Below are 20,294 nucleotides of genomic sequence, written 5' to 3' on the forward strand. Positions count from 1 at the left end.
GGAAATCTTTTGGTATTGTCTTCGTAGTTGAACTAGGAGAACATTTGGCATGTATAGGCTATTTTGTTTTGTTGAATTGTGGGTTGTAAACTTTAAGCCATGCGAAAATGGCCTATGTGGTCGGTTGAGTGTGATCCTAAAACCTATAGTCACGAGCCTTAGAAACCTTAATTTTGATAAGGTGGCCATAGTTGTATTATGTATGATGAAATAGTTGGCCATGGAAGAATTATGAAATAGTCATTGTTTGCTTTAGTAACAGATGCTGCCAGCAGCGGTGAGGTGAGATGGAAAAATCACTAAAAATAGTAGAAGTAGAATTAAATAGTGAATAAATTATGAAATTGAACCTTGTTGAATCTATTTTCATAAGGACGAAACGAAATGACTATATGAGCCGTATTTTAAGAGATATTCGAGATTTCGTGAGACAGGGCCAGAACGGTTTCTGGATCCTCTGTTTCGAATTTGAAAATTTACCATAAATTATCCAGAAACAATTAAGAGTCATGCCTTATATGCATAGATTCCTTTTTGAGTCTAGTTTCATTAGAAACAAACGGCATGAGCATTGGAGCTCTGTACGAGATGATATCCAGGTCGTAATGCGCAAAGGTTAGTGTAGTCGAACTCTGAAACAGGGGTGACTTTAACTAATAAACTGTACTAATTGGCTGGACCAAAAATTCGAGAAAAAAATGTGTAGATGAGATTATGAGTCTAGTTTCAGGGAAAATTGACGGAACTGATTTTTGAGTTCAGGAACTCGAGATATGACTTTTAAGGTGACAGTGACACAGTTAGCTAGCCTGCCTGGAACAGAAATTAAATATTTCAGAGAGAGAAATAAGGGAAGTAAGCCCGGTAACACCACGTGGTCAAATCCGGTGACGGTCACGGGTTTGGGGTGTTACATTAAGAACCCTTTTTTTTTTTAGTTTCGGTAAAAAAAGATGAAAAAAGATGAACATTTGGATTTGTTTTATTTTAACTATCATTTAATTAACAAATTACTTAAATAGCCTTATTTAATATCATTTAAAAATCACATAATATATGGCTATTCATGTTAATATCCACTATCCATGGTATATTCACAACATAAGGACTTCACATTTAATAAGCCATAACAATTAGGCACTTTTAACTAATAGCATGCTACTTTTACATTTTACGCGATTAAGTCCTTTTATCAAATTGAACACACAAACGATAAAATTAAATCACAGAATTTTCACAGATATCAATTCACATATTATAAGCACAGAAAATAATATTAAAATATTTTTGACTCAGATTCGTGGTCCCGAAACCACTATTCCTACTAGGGTCTAAACTGGGCTGTTACAGATTCAAGTTCCTATGCTACCTACATTAGTGGATAGAAATTGCTATGTTCAACATATGAAGGCATAAATTAAACTTGATGATTGTAGCTTAATCTTAAATAAGGGAATAAAATCAAATTGGTAGGGATTTAACATGTCTTTATTGAGTAAGAATTTAGTTTATTTTTGCTATCATAATAATAATTGAGATTAATTTGAATGATATGTATACTTAAGTAGCATAAATATCAAAATTCTTGTTCTTAAGAATAAGTATACTAAATTCATAATTTTGGGAAGAATGTATTTCTAAAGGAATTTTCATAGGTGTTTCCAAGAAATTCTTTTTAAATTTTTGCATTACTTGGGATGAGCAATGAATTAAGTTTGGGGGTGCGGAAACACGAAAAAATAAAGACTTTTTCATGCCCTTTTTAACTCAAATTAATGCAATTTCAATGTAATTCTTGTCAAAAATATAATAATTATAAAATAATTAAATTAAACTTAAATCATTAACATATTGAATTTTTATTAATTTTATAATAAATTTTGATTTATTTTGATTTATTTTTGATAGATTCGCACAAAGGGAGAAAATTGGCTCAGCAAACACTCTAGAAGTGCAAAATCGAGAAGCGATTTTTGAAGCATCAAGGTGAATTTATTTTTTAGCCTAAGATGGTTCAAACTATGAATATTAATTCATAATATAATTAATTTTAATTTTGATCCAATTTATTTTGGGTTAAATAATTATTATTAATTAAATTATGAAAAAGCGGGCCCAATTGTTCTAAACTAAGAGACTGATCCAATTGAACAACAAGGCTGTGCAAAACCGACCCACATGCTGACCCAATCAGCTTAATTAGATGATTATTTGGCTCGCAAAACAACCCTTGAAGCTTCCTTGAAATTGCATTCAAACCCCTCCACTTATCAAGCTTTTGAAGATTTGCCCCTAGCTAAATTTAGCAAGTTTGAAAGCTTCAAACTTGCCACATGTGTGGCTGGCCATGGGGGGAGTCAATGGCTGGTGATTTTTGCTATTTTTAGCAGCCTACTCAACCTATAAATACCCCCATTGGATGCTAATTTGAAACATGCCTCTTATTCCTTCATTCTTCACTTCTCTCTCACTTTCTTTCTTCAAAACTCTTCTTTTGCTCTTCTTTTTCCCTTCCATTCCCTTGTCGATTTCCCCTCTTGGAAAAGAGATCGTCAACCACCATTGGAAGCATCATTCAACAAGAACAAGTGGAGAAGGAGTGAAGCAAACTAGTCAAGCTTCGGAGAAACACCAGATTTGATTCTAGTTCCCTATCCTTTTATTTTTATTGTTGTTGTTAAGAAAATGTTTATGAATACTTGTTATATTGATATGTTTAATTTAATTAATATGGCTTAAATTTAATTCGTGTTAGGTCGATTGCATTTCGTTTACTTAAGTTATTAATATTATGTTTGTGTTGTTATAGGCCTTGGTAAGTTTTTTTATTAAGTAAAACTTGAGTAAGTTATTCTTGCATTATAATTGTAAGGTAACTAATGAATTAATTATTTAATTGTGTTAAAAATGTAAATAATTGACATAATACTTGATCTATGCATGTTTAATCTTCTAATGAAGCTGAGAGTTAAATTAGAAACGGTATTAAACGGTACATTAGCCTTGCATAAGTTGCAAGGTTATTGTGATTAAACTATTTCAAGGTAGGAATACATTGTTACCTCACTTAATCTTTTATGTGCTTATGAAGATTGATTAATTGTTTGAATTGGCATTGAAAAATGCTCAAGAGATTAGTTAATTTAATAAGTACGTATGAGTACTAGTTAACAAATTACCAAGTTGCCGTGAGTTTATTCGTAACAACAGGAACATGAGTTTAGTAATTCTAAATTAAGAAATGTAATTAATCTAACACAATTATGTCATCTTGATTAAAATCATCTTTTGGAATCGTGCATTGAAACTTTTATTTTTATTTTATTTATTTTACTTAGTTAAATTTTAGTTTTTAATCACTTTCTCAAAATCAAAATGTTTTTTCTTCACCAAAGTGTTTTTAATTGCATTCATAAATAATTCTTTTCACAGTCCCCGTGTGTATGATAACTCAACATTTACTAATCACTTTATTACTTGTTGCAATTGTGTACACTTGCATTTGGTATTTGTGGTTAATTTGATAATGTATAAGCATGAAAAGCTAGTTATGTTTTGGTTTGGATGTTTAATGTTTACGTTTGAATTTTGGTGCCAATGAGGGAAAATTGGTTAGGCATTTAGGTTGAAGGTTCTTTGGTATATTTTGGCATGTTTTGGTGCATTTTAGATAGGTTTAAGGGATGGTAATTGCATGACTTGATACCTAAGATATTATAGGTGAAATGGCTTGGTTTTAAAGGCACTTTTAGGTGTACACGACCTGTGGCACGATCTGCCACACGGTTGTGTGCCTCACACAGTTGCATGACACGACCATATAGCCTATTTCATTTTCGTGTAGGTTTGTCCACATGGTTAGAATGTGTTGCACGGTTGTGTGACCCAATCTTACATGACAATAGTTTGTTACATGGTTTGGTCACACGACCGCGTCTTTGACTATATGGTCTGAGCTTTATCACATGGTCGTGTGACCTCTATTTTCACTTTTTACTTGAATTTTTGTAAAAGTTTCAATTTAGTCTAGATTTGTTCCCGGGTTGTTTTAAATGCTTCATATGCTCAATTTAAGCTCAGATATGATGGAAAGGCTTGTAATTTTATTATGAAATGAATGTTTTGATTATTTATAACAAGATAGTGAATAATGTTAATGTTTTACAATTGTAATACATTATAGCTCAGATCGGGTAATCGGACCTGTAACACCCCAAACCCGGCCTAGACGTTATGGCCAAATTTAGAGATGTCACATGATAGCGTTTGAAACTAAGTTGTCAAAATAATTTTCATTTGTTTGCACTTTTTGCCCTCAAAATCGTTACTTATTTAGTCAATCGCTTTAACACATTTCATTGTAGAAGCTTTTAAAAGTCATTTTGTATAAATCATGTGTTTAAAGAAAACTTTGCCTTTTTGAAAGTTGAATTTTTAAATGTCTAGCAATTATAATCCAAAACTAGTAAAAATCCCAAATTTAAGGAAAAATCCATAGAGGCCATATTACAGCAAAATAAACCCAAATAATAGCAAATTCATAAATATGTAATAGATAGCATAATAGAATACCGATCCGCTTATGTTTGGGGATTTCCTGTACAGATTAAGCAAAAGGATTTAGTTTACGAAAACTCCATGTGCAATCGCCATACAACAATTAGACAGTAAACAAATATTCACAGACTAGGCCTAGGTCCTCTACAATATAAATATCAGTATTAGTTCGGCCTTAGCCCATCTTAAAAACAGATATGCAGATACAAAAATCCTACCCAACCAGCCTCTACACTCCATCTTCGTCCAACCCTACACTCCATGTGGGGATATAATCAACCCACTCATCTCTACACTCCAAATTAGTACCGAATGCGACACTGACAGTGATTTGCAGCTGAGCTGGCAGTAAATTAGGCTCGAAGTCTTTCACTACACTTCCTCTGGTCAATATCAAACCCAACCCGATGAAATACAACATGCAATTATGTCATGCTATCTCATAGTAATAGTTCATACAATATCAGTATAATGAAATCTTATCATGCTCAAACACTTATATACGTGTAACAGTCATTCAGTTGTTTCATACAATTAGGGGTCTAAGTAAACTTACCGACCCCACAGTAGGTTCAAAGTCATCTCGGGTGACCCATGCAACCTTTGCAACAAATTAGTGAAAATGGGCTCACACGCCCATGTTGTTTGCCCGTGTAGGCCCACATGGCCCAAATATGTTGAGCCCGTGTCTCGCACACTGCCTACCTGGCCATCACATGACCGTGTTTGGTACGCACGACCTAGCCTCGTCGATCACACGTCCATGTACTATCACACGGCCTACCACACGGGCGACCACATACCCGTGTAGTGTCGACAAAAAGCTTTTTTGGCTTTTCGTCGAACCCTGTTTTCTGCGTTTTAGGTACACACCTATATCGTTTTTTATGTCTAAACCCTCCTAAGCACTCCAGTACCTAAGATTGACCAATATTTCACTCAGTTAATCATTTACACAATCGATCTAACCAATCCCGAAACAAAATACTCTTTCCTTGAGCGATGAAAACTTACCCCCAACACTTCGAATTGATTTACTTACGAAATAGCACAATGAGAGCCTCGATCCCTACAAAACGCTACTGCCAAAACCTCGAAATCATAATAACGAGAATACAAACAACATCTAAGAACGATAACAACCGCCATACACTTACCACTCACGCGTGATCAACAATACAGAGGGAGGGACGGAAAAATACCAATAACAAAAGGACAAGAGAGAATTAAAGAAAAGAAATTGATAACGGAAGTCGGAAAAAATCAGAGAATTTCGACAAAAGGAAAAAGAAAATGGGAAAAAACGTCAGTTTTTTGCAGAGAATTTCCTTTAGAATAACATTTTTACTCAAACTCCTAGATTCACTCAACCACTCACCAACTACAGAATCCCAACTCTACCGAAATACCCTCACGAAAATGAGCAAAAAATACTACCCTCGCTCACGCAAGGATTCAAACTCAAGACCCTAAGCAAGCTGACACACTACTTAACCACCAAACCAGCAGGCCCATTCTGATATGATTCTACCAATAATTAAACTTAAGCCCTATAGGTCCGGTTAAGGCTTTACTCAGAAAAAATATAAAAATTTTCCCAAGTTAGGGCTTAAACTTAGGAACTCTCACATACTCCCAGAACACTTAACCACTGAAGCAGATATACACTTGTGTCAAAATTTACAAAAGCCGAAAAAAAATTTGGAGGCGTTACAGGACCGGGAATAGGGTGTTACATATATAATTTGATTCCTCACATAATATCATTAAATAGTTTAAATAGATGATACCCTTAATTATTTTGGTCAAAATGCTAAGGTCAGTTTTTTTCTTAAACATACCTATTCTAGCTTCACGTGTATATATTTTGTGTTAGAAATTTATTTTAAGAGAAATTCATGTAATCATTTTAATCAATATAGCTAAGGATGTTAGTTATTTGGGCTAACTAATGTCTTTATAAAAGTAGAGGATAAAATTATGTCAAATTAAAATATAAAGACTAAATCTTAAATGTGAGCATAACAAAGAGATCGAAACTACAAATTTATCATTATCTTATAATGATGAAAAAATTTAAAAAGCCATGTCATTAGTTAGTCTAAATAATTATCACCCTTAATATTTTTAGTAGATTATGTGAATTTTTTAATAACACTTATTCCAATTCAACATGGAAAAATAATTTTTGATTGAATAGTATTTTCTTTAAGGACTAAAAAATTTAATTGGAATAGCTAAATATGTTAATTATTTGGATTATGAGTATCGTTGTAAAAATAGGGAACCAAATTATGTCAAATATAAATATAAAGATTAAATCTTAAATTTGAATTTAACACAAAAACTAAAACTGAAAGTTTTCCATTATAATTAAAATGGAAAAAATAAAGTGGACGCTGAAGAATTTTATTACTCCAAATGAATCTATTTTGATTTTAATCAAAGATTATTCTTGTTCCTATATAGTTCTCATGTATGTGAATATGAATTTATTTTCTTTTCTTTTTTCCGTAATCAATCTTCTCATTTATAATGAACATTTTCTCGAGTATTTCTTCAATGAATTTTTTATAAAAAATAAAGTATTTTGTCAAAGTCTTTTATAATGATTTTAGAATAACCTATGGTTATTCGAACACTCTTTCATACATTTCATTAGGTATTGAAGAAAGTCAACTTTTGCTTCAAAGGATACATCTCTTCTAATCAATAAGTGGAAATATTATTTTATTAATTTATAACAATATTACTTTTACCTATGATCTTAATCGAAAGCGTACGTTTATGTCAGTTATTTAAAATTAAAATGTATAGATAATGTAACGTCTTTTCAAGCATTAATAGATAAATTGTTTTTGCTTGTTGAATAAAAATAAAAGCTCCTTACTTCAAAATATTTAAAGTTTTAAAATATAATTTATTAAAATAATAAATACACGTTGACTCTAAATTTTATACATAATAATTAATATTAAAATTTGAATTTATAATCTTTGAAATTTAAAACATGTATAATAATCAGATATCAAGTTGGAGAGTACCGAAATGTAATCAATTTTTGAATCTTAGTTTTCACGTAAATCCAAAAATATTTTAAAAGAAAAAATATTTAAAATTTGGTTGATCGCACTTAACGAAAAAATTGAAAAAGGCAATGATGACTCAATTTTTAATGAAAATATTGTGTTTTTCAAAATAAAAGTTGTTCATATTTAAAACTTAGAATATCATCAAAAACCTAACAAGGGAAATTGATGGTTTCCCAATTAAGAAATTGTTGGTTATCATGTCCCAAGTAGAGAAAATGAAGAGTGCACTTCGTGACTTGACTTTAAGTGGAATGGAATGGAGTGGAGATAAGTTGGCTAGTTGAGAAATGAGATTCTTGAATGTTACATTCGCTTTGTAAACTCATATATAATTGCTTTGAGATTAATTCAAAGACAAAAAGAATGGGCGATTTATTTTGTTTTTCTTTCAAGTTTCAAATTGACAAATTGCGGTGGTCGCTGATTAAAGACTTATGTTTGATTTGTAAGTAAATTCAAGTAAAATTTCCCGTATTGATTAGAATAAAAAGGAGTCCACTAGTGACTAAAATTTCCACCTACACCACTTTCGTAATTATGGAAGTCATTCAGATTTCCATGCCCCACTAATTTATTATTATTTGGTCACAAGAATGCTATCCTAAACATTAAATTTTATCAAAGTCAATGCAGTATTCGTTACAGCCGAAATAAACATAACAATAATAAGTGATATAATAATCTTATCAAGTTTGAGCATTAACATGTTTTAAGGAGGAAGACATATTGTTGCTGTATTGTGGGTTTAGTATGGAATGAATTCGTCTCTACCACAACCAAAAGTGTGAATTTTTTTGCTTCAATTTTAAAGTTGCACCATCAAATTTTATAACTCGACAAGTTTCCCAACAATTTTGATTAAATTAAATTAATAAATCAGTTAAACACGTTTGCATCAATTCCTTTAGGAATGAATCTATTGATCTTACTTTTTGTGCGTAAATCGATCCTGGATAGTTTTCTTGGAACTCCGATAAAATCTTTTAAGGCATGGTGTACAAAATTATATATAAGGCTTGTTTAAAGAATTTGAGAAGTAAATTAAATCTTAATTTAACTAGTATTAATATTGTGGTTAGTGGAGGAGGATGTATGTTTAGTTTTGTTGAAATGTATTTATCTTTCTATTTAAAAGTTGAGAATGATTATAAATAGTTTTAAGTCTTGTATAAAAATAAAAATAAAAGAAGACTCCACATATATATATATGAACACAAAGAGGACTCCAAACCTATAGGTCCATGATAAATCATCTATGTAGAGGACAGGTGCAAAGTTAGAAATTTTGTAAGAGTAATCAGAATTGAAATAGATAATTTTGGAAGGATCAAAACAAAAATTTTCTCTTTATATATTATATATAAAAGCATGAGTTTGGAAAAGTTATTGAATGGATGAGAGTACCCTTTATTTTTCACCAAATTATTAAATTAATTTTGAAAATAATTATAGTTTAATTTAAACTTATTATTCAAAAAGTTGTGCTAATTTTAAAATAGACTTATTAACTAATAAAACTCTAAGTATAAAACATAGAAAAATTATAATATTAAAGTTATATACCAATTAAAATTTAAGTTTAACTTTATAAATAGCATCCAATAGTTAAGTATATTCAATCAAATAGCATCTAAAAGAATTATCAGAAAAAATAGAGATTATTAGCGTTGATAAGAAAAATAGAATATTACGACAATGGTTCTTCAAAGAGATAATATCAAATCGTAATCGAACAATAATGAAATTGAGAGTGATTTTATAAACTTTACCATTATTTACACTTAAGGCTAAATCATTTTATAAATTAAAAGCTTCGCTTTGAAGCTACCAATTCTCTAACCTATTATTCACATCATAATCACTTTCCATTAGTCATTTCATAGCTTTCTTCATTATATAACTTATAAATATACCAGATATATTCATGTCACTTATTTGTCGCATAGCATTTTAATCTTAAATTCTCAACTTACTAACTCAAAGTAGTGATGACATTAATGAATTCATTTAAGTCCCACTCCTATTCATTTGTTCATTTTTAAGTCATGCGCTTTACCTTTATTCATTTAAATACTTGTTGTGATTATAAATTCAATTATCATTATTTATAAACACTTTGCATATGTCACTTTTGTTTTTATTTAACAAGTGACATTCATTAATAATGCTTATTAGTCAAATTTTAAACATTTTGGCTTTAGTAAAGCTTAATAAAATACACTTAGGTACCATACACTGATTTGCACTAAAGGTGCAACCAACCTTATACCAAAATATTTAGGGCCCTTACTATGTACTTACATGCTATGCCATGAGGCATAAATAGTCGTCTTTACATTAAATAATGTCTTCAACATAAGCACACATACTAATTCCTTTGACATACCAATTATATTATAATTATTCTACTCAATTTAATACACATTTCACTTTATTAACACTATTTAGTAAATTTCAATTTCACACTTATAAAAAAATAAACATATCAAGTTTTACATAAATAATCAAAATCACTTTTAAATGCTCAATGAACAATTTATTACCACTTTCCAATTAATTCACAAGTTTTACTTTTTCACTGATTCATGTACACACAATTATATTTAAAACACAATTTTTGTTCTTATAATTCTTTCATTTTACAAAGTTTTTAATATTACTTGATAATGTGCTCAATTGACATATTTATTGTGCCTATTTTATACATATGTTTTTGAATGAGATATTACTAATTTTGGACTTATTAATTAAATTTTTATTTGGTAAAATAAATCCAAAAAATTTCGAAATGAGTCGAAAATGTGAATAGTCAAAAGACTTTTGAGTTGGACAACAAACTAATGGATTGGAATTTTTTATTTTGGAATTTTAATTATAAAAATAATATTTTTAAAATTTTATTAGGAAAATATTTTACTTTCCAACATTGTATCTATAACACCCCAAACCCGGCCTAAACTTTATGGCCGAATCTAGAAGTATCATAGCGAATGGGTTTAGTTATGTAAAATCATTTCAGTCATTTAAATCATATATTTATGACCATTTTTGAAAACGTTAATTAACTAGTTTATTTGCCAAACCTATTTTGCAGCGAAAGCCAAACAAACCGATACATTTTTAGAAATCCAATTCATATTTTAGAAAAATCTCTTTTGCTTAAAAACCGTCGATTTCATAAAATTATTTATCAAGACATGCAAATTATTATCAAGCCAAAAATCAATAGTTAAAAATTATAAAGTCCAGAGAGTCCCAGAAATTACGAACTCTCAGAATAAAACTCAAAATCGTAAATAAAACCATAATTTAAAACTTAAAACAGTTTACGGTTAAGTGGTCATTGCTGAGTCTCTGCCACACCGATCAGCCTAAATTTGTGGATTACCTGACAGAACAGACAAACAGATGTGAGTTTACGTAAACTCAGTGTGTAACCTAACAGAATTAGGCATGCAAACATAACGAATCATAGACACAGTCAGAAGCAGATTTGAATTCAGATTCAGATTATAGAAACAGATATGTAGAAATCCTACCCCCATCCTCTACACACCAACTCTGTCCATCCCATCACACCGTGTGGAGTTAAAAACACCCATCCATCCTTACACACCATGTCATGCCATTAAGACACATATCAGATAATATGCAGCCGAGCTGCCAGAATATAGGCGTTTAACGCGAAACATAATACTTCCTCCTCATATAGATATCTCACCTCAATAACAGATGCAGAAATCAGATACAGATTTAACATGCTCAACATGCATATATACAGATATCAGATATACATATAACAATATAGTCAGGCATACATTCAGTATCCTACTCAGATCAGTCTATCAGAATATCATAGCATAGAAATTAGGGTTTAACTAGCCCCTACCGACGCTACAGTAGGCCCACAGTCGATCGGAGCTACTCGTGCAACCCTAGGGAAAATTTTAAAAATATGGGCCCACACGCCCATGTGGTCCACATGTCCAGATTGGCCTAGCCCAAGTGGTCCACATGCTCGTGTGGCCCATACGCCCAACTTGGCCTAACCCATATGGCTTACACGGCCACACTTCGGCCACCACATGGTCGTGCCCTGCGCACGACCATGCCTTCATCTATCACACGATCGTGTCTCACACACGGCCAGCCACATGGGTGACCACACGCCCGTGTGGCATCGACAAAACAATTTTTCAACTTTTTTCGAACTCTCGTTTTCTGCGATTTGGGTACACACCTGGTATGATTTGATGCCAAAAACACTCCCGAGCCACACAATACCTAAAATCAACATAAGAAATTCCCAACATCAGTTTTAAACCTCAATTTTACCCAAAATGATGAAACCAAAAATGGTTCAAATCAAGCACTCAACACTTACCTTACCACCCAAACGATTCTGACTACGATTCCGCAAGAGAAGAGTCTTTTCTACTTGATTTCTTGCTACCAAAATAGAAAATAAGGTTCCAACTGAAAATTTGGAAAATGAACACTTCTAACAACTACTAGAATCCCACTTACTGAATAACCAAGGAAAACGGAGAAGCAAAACAACGAGAATGCCGATAGCTCGAAACAAAAAAGAAGGGAGAATCAAAAGAACAGAAAAAATGATAGGTTTGGGGAAGACAAAGTGAAACAATGGATAGAAATAAAAGTATCCCAAATCCCTAATTTTACTCCCACTGACCCACTACTCATAACTCCCTTAGAAATCAAGCTCCACCGAAACTCTTAACAGGTATTTGAGCAAAAATTAACACCTTTGCTAACACAGGGATTCGAACATAGAACCTCTAACATACTAACTCACTTACCACTTGAACCAGCAGGCTCATTCTAATATGAATTTCATAGGCAATTAAATAAAATCCCACTGAAAAGGGATAAGGCCTGGATCTAAAAATAACCAGAATTTACTAAAGGTAAGGCTTGAACTTGGGACCTCTCACACAGACCCAAACACTTAACCACTGAAGCAGATACACACTCATGTCAAATATTTACAGAAACATAAATAAATTATTTAGGGCGTTACAATATCTTTTATTTATTTTTGATAACTTTGTAATATTAGATTTAAGGTTTAAGGAGATAGGCTTAGTCGACCCATAAAGTTGTAATAGCATCAAGTAAAAAAAAAAAACTTATTGCTTTAGTGTTGTATGACATGCTGTTAGAAAAACCGATACAATCTGTAATTGTTGTAATCGGTCTACCGAGGAACTAATTGATGTGATTAATTGAGTGAGTGATTGGATCTGTCAAGGGAAATAATGATTGGATTTAAACAACCCACACATTTGAGTTTGTTTATTCAAACTAGATCATTCTAATTTGAAAAGCTATCGAGGAGCTAAATCGTGGATACAGATTCAAGGTTGTTCATTGGTAAGGGTTAGCTATTGAGTGTTCCCACTGTTAATTTACATAAGGAAGGGCGGTGGTCTGAGAAGTTTGTCGATCACTATATTGACTTATCAATTGGAGGAGAAGATCTGTTGTCAAGGATCAGTTCGAAGCCGGAGCCTAAATCATGCTTGAAGCTAGAACATTATCTTATTGGTTTTTAATTTTGCTTAGTTTTAATACCTTTTTGTTTAGTTTGTTTCATTTTTTATTTCAATTTACTTTTTGTTTTTTTATTTTTATATCAAATGTAAACCCCTTTCTATTTTCGTACAAATCGACACACGTCATGGGCATGCCAACTGCCTACAAGGCCTCCTGCTTAATAAGAAAATACAATTTAAATATTCAGTCTTTGTGGGATCGACCCTACACCCTATACTACTATTTACATACTGTTAAATTTATTTTTGGTGGATTCAACACCCATCAAATTTTAGCATCGTTGGTAGGGACTAGCAAAAATCTAATTTTTTTTCTTTGTGACTTGGTTAGACCCAAGGGAACCATTAGAGTTTGACCTCGAAATTAAAAAAATCACTCGAGTGAGAAGAAAAGAAGCAATAAGACGTTGCAAATGACCAGAAGGGTTAGACGTTTTAGACAATGAAACCGGAGAAAGAAGTAGAGTAGTGACATAAATTGATGAAGAACCATATTTTGTGCTAGAAACCATGGCTTTAGAATGTACCATAAGACAACTTGCCAATGTGCCAACCAAACAACAATCGTTATGTATCACCTATCCGAAAATGGATGTAGTATTTGAATTGAAGTCAGATTGATACACTTACTGCTCACCTTTCATTGTTTGCAAAATGAAAACCCTTATAAACATCCCAAGGTATTCTACATGGTTTGCTTGAGTATGAAACCACATGGAGTTACCGATGACCAAATAAACCTTTGCGCTTTTCCTTAAACGACTCTGCTAATAACTAGTTATTTTATTTATCTCCTATTTCGATTAACACATGGGTTGAAATGTCTTATTTATTTCTTGATAGGGTTCTTTCCAATATCCCAAGTAGCTGAATTAATAATAGAGATCTGTGGAGTTCAACAAAGGGATTCAAATTAGTTTAATAATTATTGGGAGTGTTTTAAAAAGATGTGCGTGAATTTCCCACAACACAATATTATTGAATAGACTCTTCTTAAATATTTCTATGAAGGCTTGCTTCCCATAAAGAGGTAGATGATTGATGTCTCAAGTGAAGGGGTGCTTGTCAACATGACCCCTCAAGGGGTGCAAAATTAATCTCCACCTATGAGACCGGTTCATGAAATAAGTAATTCATCCTTAAAGGAAAAACAACTTCAGCTTGAATTTTTGGTATCTGTGTTATCCTAGATCATACGACCGGTACATGTTTGATCTTATGTGATGATCTCACCTCATAAGTGGCCAAAATTGGTAACTTCCTGATTTCAACACAAAATCGATATGACCCATATTCCAAATCATATAAATTTGGATATAGGGACCACCCTAATCTTAGTTTTAAAGAAAAACTCCCATACAATGAACCATATCAACTGAGGTCGCCTCCTCCTTGATAGCCCTAAGCTTCAGGTATGTCTTTAGAAGACATTGTAAATAAATTGGCTACTATTTTTTTTAAATTTCAATAGGACATAAAAGCGACACTTTAAAATCTAAAGAGCCAAGTAAACTTTTCATAACAGTTGGTAGGTTAAAATCCCAAGGCAAACTATCATCCCAAATAAAACTAAACCCAAGACAAAATATGAGCGCAATAAAGTGGAATAGTTTTGGAACCCCTTCTTCGTACAACTCATGGGAACAAATTTGGTAAGTGAAAATAGAATGACAAATTTACAGCCAAAAAAAAAATCTAAACCTTATAAGGTAAATCATGATAACATCTCTTTTTCAAGGAAGATTTGAAAAAAATAAGAAAAAGAAATCCCCGTGACATTTAGAAAGCTTGAGGTAAATATACCCTAGCTTATTAATGCTATTAAAGGAAGTTCCCCACTATGCAAAATTCCTTAAGAATCATGCACTAGCAAAAAGAATCTAGTTGGTAATGAAAAAGTAAATGTGGGGGAAAACATTTTCGTTATTCTTCAAAAGAGACTTTCGCCAAAACATAAGGACCAAGGTATGTTCTCTATTCCATGCAAAATAAGTAATGTGAGCATAATGAAGACTGTGTGTGATTTATATGTGTTTTTATAATGACCCAATTTCCAATAGTGCCAAAAAATTTAGTTTCGAGACCCCATTTCCATAAATAGAGTTCGTAATTATTAAATAAAACATTTACAGAGTTATTATATAGGTGGATTAAATTTTGGATAGTTCGTTTAGCTGAAATTGTGATTAATTAGGATCGAAAGACTAAATTGTAAAGTCCAATTGCTATAGATTTTTAACTATAAAATGGCTTGAGGGCCTAAATTGCATTTAACCTAAAGTTCAAAATACAATTAGACCCTATTTTAATGAGATTTAGTGGACTACGTCTGGTTGGATGACTAATTAAACAAATAATTTTAATTAGTAAACTTAATTACGGGTAATTATAAAATAAACCAAGTATAAAAGATAAAATGAATGGAATGTTGTCATCTTTTTCATTTAGGAAAACCAAACAAAAAGGAAAGAAAAGAAGGAATGATATTTTCATGAAGTTTAAGCTTTTAGCTTAAAAATTCAAGTCCTTAGTTATTTTCTTGTAATTTTTATAGATTTTAGGTCAACGAGCTTGATTTAGGTAACTCATGTACCAAATTTGTAAAACTTTCAAAGTTTTAAATTTTTTCGTAGTTGATAATTGAAAGTTTTAGGTGTTAAATTGATAGATTTCCAGCTTACCTGTTAAAAGGACTAAATCGTAAAGTTTAATTGATAGTTTCGTGCATTAGGAACTAAACTGAATAAAATCTAAAATTGACTATAGAAATAAACTGTGAAATTGGATTTAAATTTAGAGCTTTAAATTGAAAGTTATGTTATTCTCGGTTATAGGGACTAAATTGAAATTTTGAAACTTTTGTATAAATTGACAATTTATTGTGAATTGGTTGCTTTTTTATAGTCTCATATTTTGTGTTAACCCGTAGCCTACGTCGACTTGAATTCGTCAAAAGCTAAAGGAAAATCCAAAGTCATCAACAAGTAGCTCGAAATTTTGCTATGTATTTCTATGATTCAGGACCTATTTAATTTATGTATAATCATGTTGTTTTATATCATATATTGTCAAGGTGAGTCATTACTAAATTATTGAATGAACTTACTATGATTTAGATTGAATATTGAGAAAGGCACTAAATTGAGTAGAATAAAAAGTCATATGAATTGATTGATATGTGATAATTAGTTTGAAATAGAGTTTATATATCATGTTATATGATGTTTATAATGAATTAGATTGTGGTTGTGAATGTGATTGACAACATGTATTAAATTAAACAGTGATGGTATTGGATGTCGAAACTATGTACTAGTTAAGTATAGAGAAAATGAGTATGAATTGAAATGTTGAATGGTATGTGATATATCATAGTTTGATATGGAAAATTAGGCTTTAGTTAAGGAGCTTATTCTCAAGAAAAGTAGTGTCTTTTTTGAAGTTTTTCGTAATTTTGAGATTTTAACTTAATAAGTGTAAATGCCTCATTTTTACTAATTTTGATATCCAATTTGGTCAATAGTTCCATTGGGGGCCCTAACGTGTGGTTGAGTGATGTAAGGACCTGTTGGAGGCTGAAAACGAGCAAAAATGATACCAAATGAGAGGCATCGCAATATCCAAACCTTGGAATTGTGATACCTCCAACATACTTGAAGATTGGAGACCAACCTTTAGTGGTATCACAATATCCATTTTAGGTATTGCGATATCCACCGTCCAATAAGACCCCCCAAGTTTAATATTTTTTTAGGTATCACGATATCCCCTTCTTTTGTATCGCCATACCGATATCATGAGAAGACAAAATTGGACAAAAAAAGTAGCCTTTGTCCACCTAAAGCACCAATCATTAAAGGCCCGTTCAAGCATATTTTAGGCACACAAATTGGGGCAGAATAGCTACTATATCAGCCAAAATTTGGCTAAAAGAAAAAAGGAGGCTACATTAGTGTAGTTTAGCTTAAGGTTTTCTTTAATTTTTTAGAAGTTTTCTCTTCCTTTTCTAGGGTTTTTATTTTTAGCTTCTTCCATAGTTTAAAACTAGTTTTTCCTCTATTTTCTTGTTTTCATCTTGTTCTTGTAGTTAGTGAAGTTAGTTGACTCTGTAGCTAAAGTTTATTTTCACATTTAGTCATTTTCTTTTACTTGTAATGACATTCTCAACTCTAGTTTAATGCTTTTCAGTTTCTTTTAAGTTCTACTAAAGCTTGTTCCTTTTATGTTTATTGCTTTAGATTTTATTGTTGTAAGATTTTCTTTAAATTTCTTGCAAGTTTTATAGATTAAAATTCCCAACTTTCATGTTTTTCTTAAGGTTTACTTTCATGGTTGTCAAAGTTCTGATTTTTATGTTTATTAACTTAGATTTCAGCATGAGTAACTAAACTTTAAAGGGGGTTGGTTGATAGAGATATGGTTAGCTGATTTTTTTTTATAAAGGACCAAATTGTAATAAATTGAACTAATTTGAATGAACCTAAATACTCAGGACTAACGACCCTAAGGGAACAACTAGGCAACTGTGATCGAGAAGAGATCTTATTGGGAACCAATTCATTAGACCCAAGTTAATCGGTGAGATTGAGAGGTAGTGTAGATTAATTTGTCTAACTTGGTAAAATGGAGACCAAGAGGTAAAATGGAGCTATTTAGGAAGTTTAAGCAATTTGGATTCTTAATTAGAGTATTAATGAACCACATATTGCCAACCAACCACTGTTTGTTATTTAACTATTAATTTCAAAACTTTGCATATATTACAATTGAGTCCTTACTAGTTAGATAGTACAATAGATTAATTTCTCTTGATTTTATGATTTGTCGTAATATGTTTTTTTTTTGCGATTAGTTGGTTAGACTCCTTATTCTACATATACCTTATTTAAAAATTGTTAAATTCATGATTCTCTTAGGTTTGATCCTTTGAATGCTCCAGTGTTCCATTATACACTTACAAATATTACAATTAACTTCTACTATTGTAGTAAAACCACACTTTAACTTTCTTTATAAAATTGTTTTTTTTTTTTTTGCACACTAGTGCGACGTGGTCAAGTTATTGGCATCATTTCCAAAGAATTGGTGTTAGATTGAACCATTTTTATTTTCATTACATGTACTTAGAGAGATAATTGATGTAAGTCGAAGTTATAGATACGACATTGTATTTATGTTTTAATGATTTTCCTAACTTTCTCCTGTTGATAATTGAATAAGGGTCATGTTTACTACTGACTATAGGTGGCCTAAAGGGTAGTTTGTGTCTGGTGTGGATGGTTCTTCAACATTAAGCTATGAGTATGAATGCTACCATGAGAGGCAAGGATTTGATCCTTCATATGATTCTTATGCTTTTAAGCTGGAATGGATAGCTATGACTGAGGATGGGAAGGGAGTCACTTGACATATAACCCTTATGATCCCTATTCTTATTATTATTATGAGGATAGAAGTGCATATGGGGAAGACTTTAAGGAAGATGACCACCTAACCACTCGAGGTAGTGCATTTGAAGACGTCATGCCTGAATTACAAGATGACATGAAAGTTATTAAGAATTAGTAGGATCGAGTACTTGAGCTCCTTCGGTACCAAATAAAGGAAAGTGTTCGGATGGACAAGTCGAGTTGGACACTGTTGAAGTTAAAGAGGATACCATGTATACGAGTGTTGAACCGCATGACTTGAAGGTCAATTTTCAACAAGAGAAGGAAATTAGAGAGGAGATAGAAGCATTGTGCACTCTCCAACATTTTGGAAGATATTTCACAAAGAAAACAGATCCAAATCACTCTCCAATAAAGTTGTGCTCAAATAGAAAAGGAAGATCAAATTCAGGTCATTCATTCTTTTGAAGAAGTTGAGTTCATAATTCCTGAACTTGAATTCTAAAAAAAGGTGTTATGGAGTAAGCTCGACTTCAGTGAGAAATGGTTCAAGGGGTGTGTGTCAAAAGGGTCTAGGACAAGACTGTCACACCCTGAATCTAGCAGACCCAAGATTTGGGTGTGTTCTAGTGAAATAAATTATTTTGATAAAGTTCTATCTGCCTAACTGTTTCTTTTGGCGTATCGGGTGGATGTATACCAACCATCATATAAGTAAGTGAAGATCCTATGTTAGATTACCCTATTGTTTAAGAACTGTGCTAGTTGGGCTGTAAAGTGATCTGGTTAAGAGCTAACTAGATAGACTGGTTCGATATTTACTATGTCGGGTTCTCAATTATGCTTTCCTCAGAATATGTAGGCCATAATGGAAGGCAAGTTTTGAAACTGGTGAAACTTGTCAAGTTCCACTATGTCACATCCCAAAAACCAGGTTAGTATAAATTGCACTAATGAGTCGAGAGTGGTCATGACTAAATTTTGATTTAGATAATCTTTTACTCATTTGATAATAAATAAATATCAAGTATAGTGATTGAGTAGTAGTGGAGATGTCCTTGATGATTTGAGTTCGATTTCATTCCCTCTCATTAATTTCTTTTTGTTGCAAATTTGTTTTAAACCCTTAGCAAAGGTCATCTCATGTTTTTAAATATTTTTTGTTAAAATAAAAATAAGGAAGTGAAGTAGTCTAGTGGTTTAATGCTCCTTAGTTATCCTAATGGTCTTAAGTTTAAACCCCCATGTTTACAGTCTTTTTATTTAATTTTTAGACATTTTTCCATGTGTTTTTAGTGCTTTCCATCCACTCCTTTTTCACCATAAATAGAAAGGTTTCTTTCCTCCAATATAGGTCAAACTTACCTTAAGTTGAGGGAGCATGATCCCCTTTTTCACTCTATGTCTCCCTCTTTTTGCCAAAACTTCTTACCTTGCCTACAGTTGAGGTTCATTGAACCTAGTCATGGTTGACCAAGCTCTCACCACCCTTTTTCCGTCCCTACCTCCCTCTTGCTCCCATTTTCTTTCTTTTTCATTTCTTTTCTCATCTATTTTCTCTCCATTTTGCAAAATAACCATCACCATTTCTTTTAAATTTTGCTATTTTCCTCCACCATGATCGAACCCTTCACCACCGACCACCGTGCCTCATACCAGCTGCACCTCCTTTCCTC

Source organism: Gossypium arboreum, chromosome 8 (genome assembly GCF_025698485.1).
Source record: "Gossypium arboreum isolate Shixiya-1 chromosome 8, ASM2569848v2, whole genome shotgun sequence".
Lineage (NCBI taxonomy): Eukaryota > Viridiplantae > Streptophyta > Magnoliopsida > Malvales > Malvaceae > Gossypium > Gossypium arboreum.